Source organism: Coffea arabica, chromosome 11e (genome assembly GCF_036785885.1).
Source record: "Coffea arabica cultivar ET-39 chromosome 11e, Coffea Arabica ET-39 HiFi, whole genome shotgun sequence".
NCBI lineage: Eukaryota > Viridiplantae > Streptophyta > Magnoliopsida > Gentianales > Rubiaceae > Coffea > Coffea arabica.
This window is the reverse complement of record NC_092331.1, coordinates 32,172,160-32,189,240: the sequence shown is the minus strand read 5'-3', so window position 1 is coordinate 32,189,240 and position 17,081 is coordinate 32,172,160. Positions and strand designations below refer to the sequence as shown.

Genomic DNA, 17,081 nt, shown 5'->3' with positions numbered 1-17,081 from the left:
TTTTTTTCCCTCATCCCGCAACTCTAAATTATCATGAAATCAATACTTCACGCTTGCAGTTAGGGGTGGCAATTCGGGTCCAAATCAGGTTGGCGGGTCGGGTTCGGGTCAACAGACCCGCCAGAAAATCTGTTGACCCGAACCCCGACCCGCCAACCCGTGACGGGTCAGGTATGCTGACCCGAACCCGAAGATTTCAGGTTTACGGGGCGGCGGGTCGACCCGAAATGACCCGAAACTTAATTTTAATTTATTAATTTATCACTGTAATTTCTAATAAAATCAATTTCCCACAAAACTAATTACATAATCAAGTAATAAAAATTTAAATAAATGATTCCAAATCAAATCTAAAATAAATTAAACACCGTAAAAGTGTTTTATCCCAAGCAAAATATAAAATAAATTAAAACAATATAAAAGTGAAAAATAATATAATATATTATTTGTCCAAGTATAATAATTTCAACTTCATGCAAATTAAATAAATTCGTTTAGGATTAAGTAATTAATGCCTTTGAAAAAAAGAATAACTTAGTTTAGTTAGATAAAATTATTTTTATGTTTATTAAATTATTTTTAACTCGTAAACGGGTCATATCGGGTCATATCAGGTCACCACGGGTTGACCCGAAATCGACCGGTTTTCTTTTCGGGTTCATCGGGTCCAACCCGATTCTGACCCGAATTCCCGAAACCTCAACCCAAACCCATTAATTTCGTGTTAGGCTCGTGTCGTGTTTTCAGGTCGTGTCGAAAATTGCCACCCCTAGTTGCGGTGATACATTTGCGCCGACAAATTTGAGCGACGATCCGGGCTTTGGTCGAGCCGTACCGTTCCTGATTTGTCTCGCGCCTTCAGACCCGCCTTCATGCTTCGACAAGAAGCAAAATATAAAGCAATCGTTCCGACGGAGCTAAATTACTACAGGATAAAGAACGAATAGAAAATTTGGATTTCGAAACAAAAAAAAGAGAGGGGTGCAACACGAGGACTTCCAAGGGGGTCACCCATCCTAGTACCACTCTCGCCCAAGCACGCTTAACTTCGGAGTTCTGATGGGATCCGGTGCATTAGTGCTGGTATGGTCGCACCCGCCATGTTCCTTTCGCTTTATTCTTTTAAACTACCCCGTCCTGCGAAGCAGTGTGGCTTTTCTAGACCGAAATTCATTTTAAGCGTCAATTCAAGCATTTTCCTCTTATCCTTTTATTTATTTACTTTATTTTTTTTTTGTTATTGATTTGCACCCTGTTTTTTTCCCTCATCCCGCAACTCTAAATTATCATGAAATCAATCCTTCACGCTTGCAGTCAGGGGTGGCAATTCGGGTCCAAATCAGGTTGGCGGGTCGGGTTCGGGTCAACAGACCCGCCAGAAAATCTGTTGACCCGAACCCCGACCCGCCAACCCGTGACGGGTCAGGTATGCTGACCCGAACCCGAAGATTTCAGGTTTACGGGGCGGCGGGTCGACCCGAAATGACCCGAAACTTAATTTTAATTTATTAATTTATCACTGTAATTTCTAATAAAATCAATTTCTCACAAAACTAATTACATAATCAAGTAATAAAAATTTAAATAAATGATTCCAAATCAAATCTAAAATAAATTAAACACCGTAAAAGTGTTTTATCCCAAGCAAAATATAAAATAAATTAAAACAATATAAAAGTGAAAAATAATATAATATATTATTTGTCCAAGTATAATAATTTCAAGTTCACACAAATTAAATAAATTCGTTTAGGATTAAGTAATTAATGCCTTTGAAAAAAAGAATAACTTAGTTTAGTTAGATAAAATTATTTTTATGTTTATTAAATTATTTTTAACTCGTAAACGGGTCATATCGGGTCATATCAGGTCACCACGGGTTGACCCGAAATCGACCGGTTTTCTTTTCGGGTTCATCGGGTCCAACCCGATTCTGACCCGAATTCCCGAAACCTCAACCCAAACCCATTAATTTCGTGTTATGCTCGTGTCGTGTTTTCAGGTCGTATCGAAAATTGCCACCCCTAGTTGCGGTGATACATTTGCGCCGACAAATTTGAGCGACGATCCGGGCTTTGGTCGAGCCGTACCGTTCCTGATTTGTCTCGCGCCTTCAGACCCGCCTTCATGCTTCGACAAGAAGCAAAATATAAAGCAATCGTTCCGACGGAGCTAAATTACTACAGGATAAAGAACGAATAGGAAATTTGGATTTCGAAACAAAAAAGAGAGGGGTGCAACACGAGGACTTCCCAGGGGGTCACCCATCCTAGTACCACTCTCGCCCAAGCACGCTTAACTTCGGAGTTCTGATGGGATCCGGTGCATTAGTGCTGGTATGGTCGCACCAGCCATGTTCCTTTCGCTTTATTCTTTTAAACTACCCCGTCCTGCGAAGCAGTGTGGCTTTTCTAGACCGAAATTCATTTTAAGCGTCAATTCAAGCATTTTCCACTTATCCTTTTATTTATTTACTTTATTTTTTTTTTGTTATTGATTTGCACCCTGTTTTTTTCCCTCATCCCGCAACTCTAAATTATCATGAAATCAATACTTCACGCTTGCAGTTAGGGGTGGCAATTCGGGTCCAAATCAGGTTGGCGGGTCGGGTTCGGGTCAACAGACCCGCCAGAAAATCTGTTGACCCGAACCCCGACCCGCCAACCCGTGACGGGTCAGGTATGCTGACCCGAACCCGAAGATTTCAGGTTTACGGGGCGGCGGGTCGACCCGAAATGACCCGAAACTTAATTTTAATTTATTAATTTATCACTGTAATTTCTAATAAAATCAATTTCCCACAAAACTAATTACATAATCAAGTAATAAAAATTTAAATAAATGATTCCAAATCAAATCTAAAATAAATTAAACACCGTAAAAGTGTTTTATCCCAAGCAAAATATAAAATAAATTAAAACAATATAAAAGTGAAAAATAATATAATATATTATTTGTCCAAGTATAATAATTTCAACTTCATGCAAATTAAATAAATTCGTTTAGGATTAAGTAATTAATGCCTTTGAAAAAAAGAATAACTTAGTTTAGTTAGATAAAATTATTTTTATGTTTATTAAATTATTTTTAACTCGTAAACGGGTCATATCGGGTCATATCAGGTCACCACGGGTTGACCCGAAATCGACCGGTTTTCTTTTCGGGTTCATCGGGTCCAACCCGATTCTGACCCGAATTCCCGAAACCTCAACCCAAACCCATTAATTTCGTGTTAGGCTCGTGTCGTGTTTTCAGGTCGTGTCGAAAATTGCCACCCCTAGTTGCGGTGATACATTTGCGCCGACAAATTTGAGCGACGATCCGGGCTTTGGTCGAGCCGTACCGTTCCTGATTTGTCTCGCGCCTTCAGACCCGCCTTCATGCTTCGACAAGAAGCAAAATATAAAGCAATCGTTCCGACGGAGCTAAATTACTACAGGATAAAGAACGAATAGAAAATTTGGATTTCGAAACAAAAAAAAGAGAGGGGTGCAACACGAGGACTTCCAAGGGGGTCACCCATCCTAGTACCACTCTCGCCCAAGCACGCTTAACTTCGGAGTTCTGATGGGATCCGGTGCATTAGTGCTGGTATGGTCGCACCCGCCATGTTCCTTTCGCTTTATTCTTTTAAACTACCCCGTCCTGCGAAGCAGTGTGGCTTTTCTAGACCGAAATTCATTTTAAGCGTCAATTCAAGCATTTTCCTCTTATCCTTTTATTTATTTACTTTATTTTTTTTTTGTTATTGATTTGCACCCTGTTTTTTTCCCTCATCCCGCAACTCTAAATTATCATGAAATCAATCCTTCACGCTTGCAGTCAGGGGTGGCAATTCGGGTCCAAATCAGGTTGGCGGGTCGGGTTCGGGTCAACAGACCCGCCAGAAAATCTGTTGACCCGAACCCCGACCCGCCAACCCGTGACGGGTCAGGTATGCTGACCCGAACCCGAAGATTTCAGGTTTACGGGGCGGCGGGTCGACCCGAAATGACCCGAAACTTAATTTTAATTTATTAATTTATCACTGTAATTTCTAATAAAATCAATTTCTCACAAAACTAATTACATAATCAAGTAATAAAAATTTAAATAAATGATTCCAAATCAAATCTAAAATAAATTAAACACCGTAAAAGTGTTTTATCCCAAGCAAAATATAAAATAAATTAAAACAATATAAAAGTGAAAAATAATATAATATATTATTTGTCCAAGTATAATAATTTCAACTTCACACAAATTAAATAAATTCGTTTAGGATTAAGTAATTAATGCCTTTGAAAAAAAGAATAACTTAGTTTAGTTAGATAAAATTATTTTTATGTTTATTAAATTATTTTTAACTCGTAAACGGGTCATATCGGGTCATATCAGGTCACCACGGGTTGACCCGAAATCGACCGGTTTTCTTTTCGGGTTCATCGGGTCCAACCCGATTCTGACCCGAATTCCCGAAACCTCAACCCAAACCCATTAATTTCGTGTTATGCTCGTGTCGTGTTTTCAGGTCGTGTCGAAAATTGCCACCCCTAGTTGCGGTGATACATTTGCGCCGACAAATTTGAGCGACGATCCGGGCTTTGGTCGAGCCGTACCGTTCCTGATTTGTCTCGCGCCTTCAGACCCGCCTTCATGCTTCGACAAGAAGCAAAATATAAAGCAATCGTTCCGACGGAGCTAAATTACTACAGGATAAAGAACGAATAGGAAATTTGGATTTCGAAACAAAAAAGAGAGGGGTGCAACACGAGGACTTCCCAGGGGGTCACCCATCCTAGTACCACTCTCGCCCAAGCACGCTTAACTTCGGAGTTCTGATGGGATCCGGTGCATTAGTGCTGGTATGGTCGCACCAGCCATGTTCCTTTCGCTTTATTCTTTTAAACTACCCCGTCCTGCGAAGCAGTGTGGCTTTTCTTGACCGAAATTCATTTTAAGCGTCAATTCAAGCATTTTCCTCTTATCCTTTTATTTATTTACTTTATTTTTCTCTTTGTTATTGATTTGCACCCTGTTTTTTTCCCTCATCCCGCAACTCTAAATTATCATGAAATCAATCCTTCACGCTTGCAGTCAGGGGTGGCAATTCGGGTCCAAATCAGGTTGGCGGGTCGGGTTCGGGTCAACAGACCCGCCAGAAAATCTGTTGACCCGAACCCCGACCCGCCAACCCGTGACGGGTCAGGTATGCTGACCCGAACCCGAAGATTTCAGGTTTACGGGGCGGCGGGTCGACCCGAAATGACCCGAAACTTAATTTTAATTTATTAATTTATCACTGTAATTTCTAATAAAATCAATTTCTCACAAAACTAATTACATAATCAAGTAATAAAAATTTAAATAAATGATTCCAAATCAAATCTAAAATAAATTAAACACCGTAAAAGTGTTTTATCCCAAGCAAAATATAAAATAAATTAAAACAATATAAAAGTGAAAAATAATATAATATATTATTTGTCCAAGTATAATAATTTCAACTTCACACAAATTAAATAAATTCGTTTAGGATTAAGTAATTAATGCCTTTGAAAAAAAGAATAACTTAGTTTAGTTAGATAAAATTATTTTTATGTTTATTAAATTATTTTTAACTCGTAAACGGGTCATATCGGGTCATATCAGGTCACCACGGGTTGACCCGAAATCGACCGGTTTTCTTTTCGGGTTCATCGGGTCCAACCCGATTCTGACCCGAATTCCCGAAACCTCAACCCAAACCCATTAATTTCGTGTTATGCTCGTGTCGTGTTTTCAGGTCGTGTCGAAAATTGCCACCCCTAGTTGCGGTGATACATTTGCGCCGACAAATTTGAGCGACGATCCGGGCTTTGGTCGAGCCGTACCGTTCCTGATTTGTCTCGCGCCTTCAGACCCGCCTTCATGCTTCGACAAGAAGCAAAATATAAAGCAATCGTTCCGACGGAGCTAAATTACTACAGGATAAAGAACGAATAGGAAATTTGGATTTCGAAACAAAAAAGAGAGGGGTGCAACACGAGGACTTCCCAGGGGGTCACCCATCCTAGTACCACTCTCGCCCAAGCACGCTTAACTTCGGAGTTCTGATGGGATCCGGTGCATTAGTGCTGGTATGGTCGCACCCGCCATGTTCCTTTCGCTTTATTCTTTTAAACTACCCCGTCCTGCGAAGCAGTGTGGCTTTTCTAGACCGAAATTCATTTTAAGCGTCAATTCAAGCATTTTCCTCTTATCCTTTTATTTATTTACTTTATTTTTTTTTGTTATTGATTTGCACCCTGTTTTTTTCCCTCATCCCGCAACTCTAAATTATCATGAAATCAATCCTTCACGCTTGCAGTCAGGGGTGGCAATTCGGGTCCAAATCAGGTTGGCGGGTCGGGTTCGGGTCAACAGACCCGCCAGAAAATCTGTTGACCCGAACCCCGACCCGCCAACCCGTGACGGGTCAGGTATGCTGACCCGAACCCGAAGATTTCAGGTTTACGGGGCGGCGGGTCGACCCGAAATGACCCGAAACTTAATTTTAATTTATTAATTTATCACTGTAATTTCTAATAAAATCAATTTCTCACAAAACTAATTACATAATCAAGTAATAAAAATTTAAATAAATGATTCCAAATCAAATCTAAAATAAATTAAACACCGTAAAAGTGTTTTATCCCAAGCAAAATATAAAATAAAATAAAACAATATAAAAGTGAAAAATAATATAATATATTATTTGTCCAAGTATAATAATTTCAACTTCACACAAATTAAATAAATTCGTTTAGGATTAAGTAATTAATGCCTTTGAAAAAAAGAATAACTTAGTTTAGTTAGATAAAATTATTTTTATGTTTATTAAATTATTTTTAACTCGTAAACGGGTCATATCGGGTCATATCAGGTCACCACGGGTTGACCCGAAATCGACCGGTTTTCTTTTCGGGTTCATCGGGTCCAACCGGATTCTGACCCGAATTCCCGAAACCTCAATCCAAACCCATTAATTTCGTGTTAGGCTCGTATCGTGTTTTCAGGTCGTGTCGAAAATTGCCACCCCTAGTTGCGGTGATACATTTCCGCCGACAAATTTGAGCGACGATCCGGGCTTTGATCGAGCCGTACCGTTCCTGATTTGTCTCGCGCCTTCAGACCCGCCTTCATGCTTCGACAAGAAGCAAAATATAAAGCAATCGTTCCGACGGAGCTAAATTACTACAGGATAAAGAACGAATAGGAAATTTGGATTTCGAAACAAAAAAGAGAGGGGTGCAACACGAGGACTTCCCAGGGGGTCACCCATCCTAGTACCACTCTCGCCCAAGCACGCTTAACTTCGGAGTTCTGATGGGATCCGGTGCATTAGTGCTGGTATGGTCGCACCCGCCATGTTCCTTTCGGTTTATTCTTTTAAACTACCCCGTCCTGCGAAGCAGTGTGGCTTTTCTAGACCGAAATTCATTTTAAGCGTCAATTCAAGCATTTTCCTCTTATCCTTTTATTTATTTACTTTATTTTTCTTTTTGTTATTGATTTGCACCCTGTTTTTTTCCCTCATCCCGCAACTCTAAATTATCATGAAATCAATCCTTCACGCTTGCAGTCAGGGGTGGCAATTCGGGTCCAAATCAGGTTGGCGGGTCGGGTTCGGGTCAACAGACCCGCCAGAAAATCTGTTGACCCGAACCCCGACCCGCCAACCCGTGACGGGTCAGGTATGCTGACCCGAACCCGAAGATTTCAGGTTTACGGGGCGGCGGGTCGACCCGAAATGACCCGAAACTTAATTTTAATTTATTAATTTATCACTGTAATTTCTAATAAAATCAATTTCTCACAAAACTAATTACATAATCAAGTAATAAAAATTTAAATAAATGATTCCAAATCAAATCTAAAATAAATTAAACACCGTAAAAGTGTTTTATCCCAAGCAAAATATAAAATAAATTAAAACAATATAAAAGTGAAAAATAATATAATATATTATTTGTCCAAGTATAATAATTTCAACTTCACACAAATTAAATAAATTCGTTTAGGATTAAGTAATTAATGCCTTTGAAAAAAAGAATAACTTAGTTTAGTTAGATAAAATTATTTTTATGTTTATTAAATTATTTTTAACTCGTAAACGGGTCATATCGGGTCATATCAGGTCACCACGGGTTGACCCGAAATCGACCGGTTTTCTTTTCGGGTTCATCGGGTCCAACCCGATTCTGACCCGAATTCCCGAAACCTCAACCCAAACCCATTAATTTCGTGTTATGCTCGTGTCGTGTTTTCAGGTCGTGTCGAAAATTGCCACCCCTAGTTGCGGTGATACATTTGCGCCGACAAATTTGAGCGACGATCCGGGCTTTGGTCGAGCCGTACCGTTCCTGATTTGTCTCGCGCCTTCAGACCCGCCTTCATGCTTCGACAAGAAGCAAAATATAAAGCAATCGTTCCGACGGAGCTAAATTACTACAGGATAAAGAACGAATAGGAAATTTGGATTTCGAAACAAAAAAGAGAGGGGTGCAACACGAGGACTTCCCAGGGGGTCACCCATCCTAGTACCACTCTCGCCCAAGCACGCTTAACTTCGGAGTTCTGATGGGATCCGGTGCATTAGTGCTGGTATGGTCGCACCAGCCATGTTCCTTTCGCTTTATTCTTTTAAACTACCCCGTCCTGCGAAGCAGTGTGGCTTTTCTTGACCGAAATTCATTTTAAGCGTCAATTCAAACATTTTCCTCTTATCCTTTTATTTATTTACTTTATTTTTCTCTTTGTTATTGATTTGCACCCTGTTTTTTTCCCTCATCCCGCAACTCTAAATTATCATGAAATCAATCCTTCACGCTTGCAGTCAGGGGTGGCAATTCGGGTCCAAATCAGGTTGGCGGGTCGGGTTCGGGTCAACAGACCCGCCAGAAAATCTGTTGACCCGAACCCCGACCCGCCAACCCGTGACGGGTCAGGTATGCTGACCCGAACCCGAAGATTTCAGGTTTACGGGGCGGCGGGTCGACCCGAAATGACCCGAAACTTAATTTTAATTTATTAATTTATCACTGTAATTTCTAATAAAATCAATTTCTCACAAAACTAATTACATAATCAAGTAATAAAAATTTAAATAAATGATTCCAAATCAAATCTAAAATAAATTAAACACCGTAAAAGTGTTTTATCCCAAGCAAAATATAAAATAAATTAAAACAATATAAAAGTGAAAAATAATATAATATATTATTTGTCCAAGTATAATAATTTCAACTTCACACAAATTAAATAAATTCGTTTAGGATTAAGTAATTAATGCCTTTGAAAAAAAGAATAACTTAGTTTAGTTAGATAAAATTATTTTTATGTTTATTAAATTATTTTTAACTCGTAAACGGGTCATATCGGGTCATATCAGGTCACCACGGGTTGACCCGAAATCGACCGGTTATCTTTTCGGGTTCATCGGGTCCAACCCGATTCTGACCCGAATTCCCGAAACCTCAACCCAAACCCATTAATTTCGTGTTAGGCTCGTGTCGTGTTTTCAGGTCGTGTCGAAAATTGCCACCCCTAGTTGCGGTGATACATTTGCGCCGACAAATTTGAGCGACGATCCGGGCTTTGATCGAGCCGTACCGTTCCTGATTTGTCTCGCGCCTTCAGACCCGCCTTCATGCTTCGACAAGAAGCAAAATATAAAGCAATCGTTCCGACGGAGCTAAATTACTACAGGATAAAGAACGAATAGGAAATTTGGATTTCGAAACAAAAAAGAGAGGGGTGCAACACGAGGACTTCCCAGGGGGTCACCCATCCTAGTACTACTCTCGCCCAAGCACGCTTAACTTCGGAGTTCTGATGGGATCCGGTGCATTAGTGCTGGTATGGTCGCACCAGCCATGTTCCTTTCGCTTTATTCTTTTAAACTACCCCGTCCTGCGAAGCAGTGTGGCTTTTCTTGACCGAAATTCATTTTAAGCGTCAATTCAAGCATTTTCCTCTTATCCTTTTATTTATTTACTTTATTTTTCTCTTTGTTATTGATTTGCACCCTGTTTTTTTCCCTCATCCCGCAACTCTAAATTATCATGAAATCAATCCTTCACGCTTGCAGTCAGGGGTGGCAATTCGGGTCCAAATCAGGTTGGCGGGTCGGGTTCGGGTCAACAGACCCGCCAGAAAATCTGTTGACCCGAACCCCGACCCGCCAACCCGTGACGGGTCAGGTATGCTGACCCGAACCCGAAGATTTCAGGTTTACGGGGCGGCGGGTCGACCCGAAATGACCCGAAACTTAATTTTAATTTATTAATTTATCACTGTAATTTCTAATAAAATCAATTTCTCACAAAACTAATTACATAATCAAGTAATAAAAATTTAAATAAATGATTCCAAATCAAATCTAAAATAAATTAAACACCGTAAAAGTGTTTTATCCCAAGCAAAATATAAAATAAATTAAAACAATATAAAAGTGAAAAATAATATAATATATTATTTGTCCAAGTATAATAATTTCAACTTCACACAAATTAAATAAATTCGTTTAGGATTAAGTAATTAATGCCTTTGAAAAAAAGAATAACTTAGTTTAGTTAGATAAAATTATTTTTATGTTTATTAAATTATTTTTAACTCGTAAACGGGTCATATCGGGTCATATCAGATCACCACGGGTTGACCCGAAATCGACCGGTTTTCTTTTCGGGTTCATCGGGTCCAACCCGATTCTGACCCGAATTCCCGAAACATCAACCCAAACCCATTAATTTCGTGTTAGGCTCGTGTCGTGTTTTCAGGTCGTGTCGAAAATTGCCACCCCTACTTGCGGTGATACATTTGCGCCGACAAATTTGAGCGACGATCCGGGCTTTGGTCGAGCCGTACCGTTCCTGATTTGTCTCGCGCCTTCAGACCCGCCTTCATGCTTCGACAAGAAGCAAAATATAAAGCAATCGTTCCGACGGAGCTAAATTACTACAGGATAAAGAACGAATAGGAAATTTGGATTTCGAAACAAAAAAGAGAGGGGTGCAACACGAGGACTTCCCAGGGGGTCACCCATCCTAGTACCACTCTCGCCCAAGCACGCTTAACTTCGGAGTTCTGATGGGATCCGGTGCATTAGTGCTGGTATGGTCGCACCAGCCATGTTCCTTTCGCTTTATTCTTTTAAACTACCCCGTCCTGCGAAGCAGTGTGGCTTTTCTTGACCGAAATTCATTTTAAGCGTCAATTCAAGCATTTTCCTCTTATCCTTTTATTTATTTACTTTATTTTTCTCTTTGTTATTGATTTGCACCCTGTTTTTTTCCCTCATCCCGCAACTCTAAATTATCATGAAATCAATCCTTCACGCTTGCAGTCAGGGGTGGCAATTCGGGTCCAAATCAGGTTGGCGGGTCGGGTTCGGGTCAACAGACCCGCCAGAAAATCTGTTGACCCGAACCCCGACCCGCCAACCCGTGACGGGTCAGGTATGCTGACCCGAACCCGAAGATTTCAGGTTTACGGGGCGGCGGGTCGACCCGAAATGACCCGAAACTTAATTTTAATTTATTAATTTATCACTGTAATTTCTAATAAAATCAATTTCTCACAAAACTAATTACATAATCAAGTAATAAAAATTTAAATAAATGATTCCAAATCAAATCTAAAATAAATTAAACACCGTAAAAGTGTTTTATCCCAAGCAAAATATAAAATAAATTAAAACAATATAAAAGTGAAAAATAATATAATATATTATTTGTCCAAGTATAATAATTTCAACTTCACACAAATTAAATAAATTCGTTTAGGATTAAGTAATTAATGCCTTTGAAAAAAAGAATAACTTAGTTTAGTTAGATAAAATTATTTTTATGTTTATTAAATTATTTTTAACTCGTAAACGGGTCATATCGGGTCATATCAGGTCACCACGGGTTGACCCGAAATCGACCGGTTTTCTTTTCGGGTTCATCGGGTCCAACCCGATTCTGACCCGAATTCCCGAAACCTCAACCCAAACCCATTAATTTCGTGTTATGCTCGTGTCGTGTTTTCAGGTCGTGTCGAAAATTGCCACCCCTAGTTGCGGTGATACATTTGCGCCGACAAATTTGAGCGACGATCCGGGCTTTGGTCGAGCCGTACCGTTCCTGATTTGTCTCGCGCCTTCAGACCCGCCTTCATGCTTCGACAAGAAGCAAAATATAAAGCAATCGTTCCGACGGAGCTAAATTACTACAGGATAAAGAACGAATAGGAAATTTGGATTTCGAAACAAAAAAGAGAGGGGTGCAACACGAGGACTTCCCAGGGGGTCACCCATCCTAGTACCACTCTCGCCCAAGCACGCTTAACTTCGGAGTTCTGATGGGATCCGGTGCATTAGTGCTGGTATGGTCGCACCCGCCATGTTCCTTTCGCTTTATTCTTTTAAACTACCCCGTCCTGCGAAGCAGTGTGGCTTTTCTAGACCGAAATTCATTTTAAGCGTCAATTCAAGCATTTTCCTCTTATCCTTTTATTTATTTACTTTATTTTTTTTTGTTATTGATTTGCACCCTGTTTTTTTCCCTCATCCCGCAACTCTAAATTATCATGAAATCAATCCTTCACGCTTGCAGTCAGGGGTGGCAATTCGGGTCCAAATCAGGTTGGCGGGTCGGGTTCGGGTCAACAGACCCGCCAGAAAATCTGTTGACCCGAACCCCGACCCGCCAACCCGTGACGGGTCAGGTATGCTGACCCGAACCCGAAGATTTCAGGTTTACGGGGCGGCGGGTCGACCCGAAATGACCCGAAACTTAATTTTAATTTATTAATTTATCACTGTAATTTCTAATAAAATCAATTTCTCACAAAACTAATTACATAATCAAGTAATAAAAATTTAAATAAATGATTCCAAATCAAATCTAAAATAAATTAAACACCGTAAAAGTGTTTTATCCCAAGCAAAATATAAAATAAAATAAAACAATATAAAAGTGAAAAATAATATAATATATTATTTGTCCAAGTATAATAATTTCAACTTCACACAAATTAAATAAATTCGTTTAGGATTAAGTAATTAATGCCTTTGAAAAAAAGAATAACTTAGTTTAGTTAGATAAAATTATTTTTATGTTTATTAAATTATTTTTAACTCGTAAACGGGTCATATCGGGTCATATCAGGTCACCACGGGTTGACCCGAAATCGACCGGTTTTCTTTTCGGGTTCATCGGGTCCAACCGGATTCTGACCCGAATTCCCGAAACCTCAACCCAAACCCATTAATTTCGTGTTAGGCTCGTATCGTGTTTTCAGGTCGTGTCGAAAATTGCCACCCCTAGTTGCGGTGATACATTTCCGCCGACAAATTTGAGCGACGATCCGGGCTTTGATCGAGCCGTACCGTTCCTGATTTGTCTCGCGCCTTCAGACCCGCCTTCATGCTTCGACAAGAAGCAAAATATAAAGCAATCGTTCCGACGGAGCTAAATTACTACAGGATAAAGAACGAATAGGAAATTTGGATTTCGAAACAAAAAAGAGAGGGGTGCAACACGAGGACTTCCCAGGGGGTCACCCATCCTAGTACCACTCTCGCCCAAGCACGCTTAACTTCGGAGTTCTGATGGGATCCGGTGCATTAGTGCTGGTATGGTCGCACCCGCCATGTTCCTTTCGGTTTATTCTTTTAAACTACCCCGTCCTGCGAAGCAGTGTGGCTTTTCTAGACCGAAATTCATTTTAAGCGTCAATTCAAGCATTTTCCTCTTATCCTTTTATTTATTTACTTTATTTTTCTTTTTGTTATTGATTTGCACCCTGTTTTTTTCCCTCATCCCGCAACTCTAAATTATCATGAAATCAATCCTTCACGCTTGCAGTCAGGGGTGGCAATTCGGGTCCAAATCAGGTTGGCGGGTCGGGTTCGGGTCAACAGACCCGCCAGAAAATCTGTTGACCCGAACCCCGACCCGCCAACCCGTGACGGGTCAGGTATGCTGACCCGAACCCGAAGATTTCAGGTTTACGGGGCGGCGGGTCGACCCGAAATGACCCGAAACTTAATTTTAATTTATTAATTTATCACTGTAATTTCTAATAAAATCAATTTCTCACAAAACTAATTACATAATCAAGTAATAAAAATTTAAATAAATGATTCCAAATCAAATCTAAAATAAATTAAACACCGTAAAAGTGTTTTATCCCAAGCAAAATATAAAATAAATTAAAACAATATAAAAGTGAAAAATAATATAATATATTATTTGTCCAAGTATAATAATTTCAACTTCACACAAATTAAATAAATTCGTTTAGGATTAAGTAATTAATGCCTTTGAAAAAAAGAATAACTTAGTTTAGTTAGATAAAATTATTTTTATGTTTATTAAATTATTTTTAACTCGTAAACGGGTCATATCGGGTCATATCAGGTCACCACGGGTTGACCCGAAATCGACCGGTTTTCTTTTCGGGTTCATCGGGTCCAACCCGATTCTGACCCGAATTCCCGAAACCTCAACCCAAACCCATTAATTTCGTGTTAGACTCGTGTCGTGTTTTCAGGTCGTGTCGAAAATTGCCACCCCTAGTTGCGGTGATACATTTGCGCCGACAAATTTGAGCGACGATCCGGGCTTTGGTCGAGCCGTACCGTTCCTGATTTGTCTCGCGCCTTCAGACCCGCCTTCATGCTTCGACAAGAAGCAAAATATAAAGCAATCGTTCCGACGGAGCTAAATTACTACAGGATAAAGAACGAATAGGAAATTTGGATTTCGAAACAAAAAAAAGAGAGGGGTGCAACACGAGGACTTCCAAGGGGGTCACCCATCCTAGTACCACTCTCGCCCAAGCACGCTTAACTTCGGAGTTCTGATGGGATCCGGTGCATTAGTGCTGGTATGGTCGCACCCGCCATGTTCCTTTCGCTTTATTCTTTTAAACTACCCCGTCCTGCGAAGCAGTGTGGCTTTTCTAGACCGAAATTCATTTTAAGCGTCAATTCAAGCATTTTCCTCTTATCCTTTTATTTATTTACTTTATTTTTTTTTTGTTATTGATTTGCACCCTGTTTTTTTCCCTCATCCCGCAACTCTAAATTATCATGAAATCAATCCTTCACGCTTGCAGTCAGGGGTGGCAATTCGGGTCCAAATCAGGTTGGCGGGTCGGGTTCGGGTCAACAGACCCGCCAGAAAATCTGTTGACCCGAACCCCGACCCGCCAACCCGTGACGGGTCAGGTATGCTGACCCGAACCCGAAGATTTCAGGTTTACGGGGCGGCGGGTCGACCCGAAATGACCCGAAACTTAATTTTAATTTATTAATTTATCACTGTAATTTCTAATAAAATCAATTTCTCACAAAACTAATTACATAATCAAGTAATAAAAATTTAAATAAATGATTCCAAATCAAATCTAAAATAAATTAAACACCGTAAAAGTGTTTTATCCCAAGCAAAATATAAAATAAATTAAAACAATATAAAAGTGAAAAATAATATAATATATTATTTGTCCAAGTATAATAATTTCAACTTCACACAAATTAAATAAATTCGTTTAGGATTAAGTAATTAATGCCTTTGAAAAAAAGAATAACTTAGTTTAGTTAGATAAAATTATTTTTATGTTTATTAAATTATTTTTAACTCGTAAACGGGTCATATCGGGTCATATCAGGTCACCACGGGTTGACCCGAAATCGACCGGTTTTCTTTTCGGGTTCATCGGGTCCAACCCGATTCTGACCCGAATTCCCGAAACCTCAACCCAAACCCATTAATTTCGTGTTATGCTCGTGTCGTGTTTTCAGGTCGTGTCGAAAATTGCCACCCCTAGTTGCGGTGATACATTTGCGCCGACAAATTTGAGCGACGATCCGGGCTTTGGTCGAGCCGTACCGTTCCTGATTTGTCTCGCGCCTTCAGACCCGCCTTCATGCTTCGACAAGAAGCAAAATATAAAGCAATCGTTCCGACGGAGCTAAATTACTACAGGATAAAGAACGAATAGGAAATTTGGATTTCGAAACAAAAAAGAGAGGGGTGCAACACGAGGACTTCCCAGGGGGTCACCCATCCTAGTACCACTCTCGCCCAAGCACGCTTAACTTCGGAGTTCTGATGGGATCCGGTGCATTAGTGCTGGTATGGTCGCACCCGCCATGTTCCTTTCGCTTTATTCTTTTAAACTACCCCGTCCTGCGAAGCAGTGTGGCTTTTCTAGACCGAAATTCATTTTAAGCGTCAATTCAAGCATTTTCCTCTTATCCTTTTATTTATTTACTTTATTTTTTTTTGTTATTGATTTGCACCCTGTTTTTTTCCCTCATCCCGCAACTCTAAATTATCATGAAATCAATCCTTCACGCTTGCAGTCAGGGGTGGCAATTCGGGTCCAAATCAGGTTGGCGGGTCGGGTTCGGGTCAACAGACCCGCCAGAAAATCTGTTGACCCGAACCCCGACCCGCCAACCCGTGACGGGTCAGGTATGCTGACCCGAACCCGAAGATTTCAGGTTTACGGGGCGGCGGGTCGACCCGAAATGACCCGAAACTTAATTTTAATTTATTAATTTATCACTGTAATTTCTAATAAAATCAATTTCCCACAAAACTAATTACATAATCAAGTAATAAAAATTTAAATAAATGATTCCAAATCAAATCTAAAATAAATTAAACACCGTAAAAGTGTTTTATCCCAAGCAAAATATAAAATAAATTAAAACAATATAAAAGTGAAAAATAATATAATATATTATTTGTCCAAGTATAATAATTTCAACTTCACACAAATTAAATAAATTCGTTTAGGATTAAGTAATTAATGCCTTTGAAAAAAAGAATAACTTAGTTTAGTTAGATAAAATTATTTTTATGTTTATTAAATTATTTTTAACTCGTAAACGGGTCATATCGGGTCATATCAGGTCACCACGGGTTGACCCGAAATCGACCGGTTTTCTTTTCGGGTTCATCGGGTCCAACCCGATTCTGACCCGAATTCCCGAAACCTCAACCCAAACCCATTAATTTCGTGTTATGCTCGTGTCGTGTTTTCAGGTCGTGTCGAAAATTGCCACCCCTAGTTGCGGTGAT

General features: G+C 39.8%; 13 non-coding genes across 13 annotated transcripts; all 13 read right to left on the bottom strand.

Moving 5' to 3' along the window:
- Positions 1–978: 978 nt before the first annotated feature.
- On the bottom strand, positions 979–1,097 carry LOC140031108 (5S ribosomal RNA). The gene has a single exon (XR_011835029.1). It is a non-coding gene; the product is annotated as a 5S ribosomal RNA (ribosomal RNA).
- A 1,134-nt stretch (positions 1,098–2,231) lies between these two features.
- Positions 2,232–2,350, bottom strand: LOC140031038 (5S ribosomal RNA). Its single transcript, XR_011834959.1, has one exon. It is a non-coding gene; the product is annotated as a 5S ribosomal RNA (ribosomal RNA).
- A 1,136-nt stretch (positions 2,351–3,486) lies between these two features.
- On the bottom strand, positions 3,487–3,605 carry LOC140031107 (5S ribosomal RNA). Its single transcript, XR_011835028.1, has one exon. It is a non-coding gene; the product is annotated as a 5S ribosomal RNA (ribosomal RNA).
- A 1,134-nt stretch (positions 3,606–4,739) lies between these two features.
- Positions 4,740–4,858, bottom strand: LOC140031037 (5S ribosomal RNA). The gene has a single exon (XR_011834958.1). It is a non-coding gene; the product is annotated as a 5S ribosomal RNA (ribosomal RNA).
- A 1,135-nt stretch (positions 4,859–5,993) lies between these two features.
- LOC140030495 (5S ribosomal RNA) lies at positions 5,994–6,112 on the bottom strand. Its single transcript, XR_011834410.1, has one exon. It is a non-coding gene; the product is annotated as a 5S ribosomal RNA (ribosomal RNA).
- A 1,133-nt stretch (positions 6,113–7,245) lies between these two features.
- Positions 7,246–7,364, bottom strand: LOC140030494 (5S ribosomal RNA). Its single transcript, XR_011834409.1, has one exon. It is a non-coding gene; the product is annotated as a 5S ribosomal RNA (ribosomal RNA).
- A 1,135-nt stretch (positions 7,365–8,499) lies between these two features.
- LOC140031036 (5S ribosomal RNA) lies at positions 8,500–8,618 on the bottom strand. The gene has a single exon (XR_011834957.1). It is a non-coding gene; the product is annotated as a 5S ribosomal RNA (ribosomal RNA).
- A 1,135-nt stretch (positions 8,619–9,753) lies between these two features.
- Positions 9,754–9,872, bottom strand: LOC140030037 (5S ribosomal RNA). Its single transcript, XR_011833951.1, has one exon. It is a non-coding gene; the product is annotated as a 5S ribosomal RNA (ribosomal RNA).
- Positions 9,873–11,007: 1,135 nt separating this feature from the next.
- On the bottom strand, positions 11,008–11,126 carry LOC140031035 (5S ribosomal RNA). The gene has a single exon (XR_011834956.1). It is a non-coding gene; the product is annotated as a 5S ribosomal RNA (ribosomal RNA).
- Positions 11,127–12,261: 1,135 nt separating this feature from the next.
- On the bottom strand, positions 12,262–12,380 carry LOC140030492 (5S ribosomal RNA). The gene has a single exon (XR_011834407.1). It is a non-coding gene; the product is annotated as a 5S ribosomal RNA (ribosomal RNA).
- Positions 12,381–13,513: 1,133 nt separating this feature from the next.
- On the bottom strand, positions 13,514–13,632 carry LOC140030491 (5S ribosomal RNA). The gene has a single exon (XR_011834406.1). It is a non-coding gene; the product is annotated as a 5S ribosomal RNA (ribosomal RNA).
- Positions 13,633–14,769: 1,137 nt separating this feature from the next.
- Positions 14,770–14,888, bottom strand: LOC140031106 (5S ribosomal RNA). Its single transcript, XR_011835027.1, has one exon. It is a non-coding gene; the product is annotated as a 5S ribosomal RNA (ribosomal RNA).
- Positions 14,889–16,022: 1,134 nt separating this feature from the next.
- LOC140030490 (5S ribosomal RNA) lies at positions 16,023–16,141 on the bottom strand. Its single transcript, XR_011834405.1, has one exon. It is a non-coding gene; the product is annotated as a 5S ribosomal RNA (ribosomal RNA).
- Between the last annotated feature and the right edge of the window lie 940 nt (positions 16,142–17,081).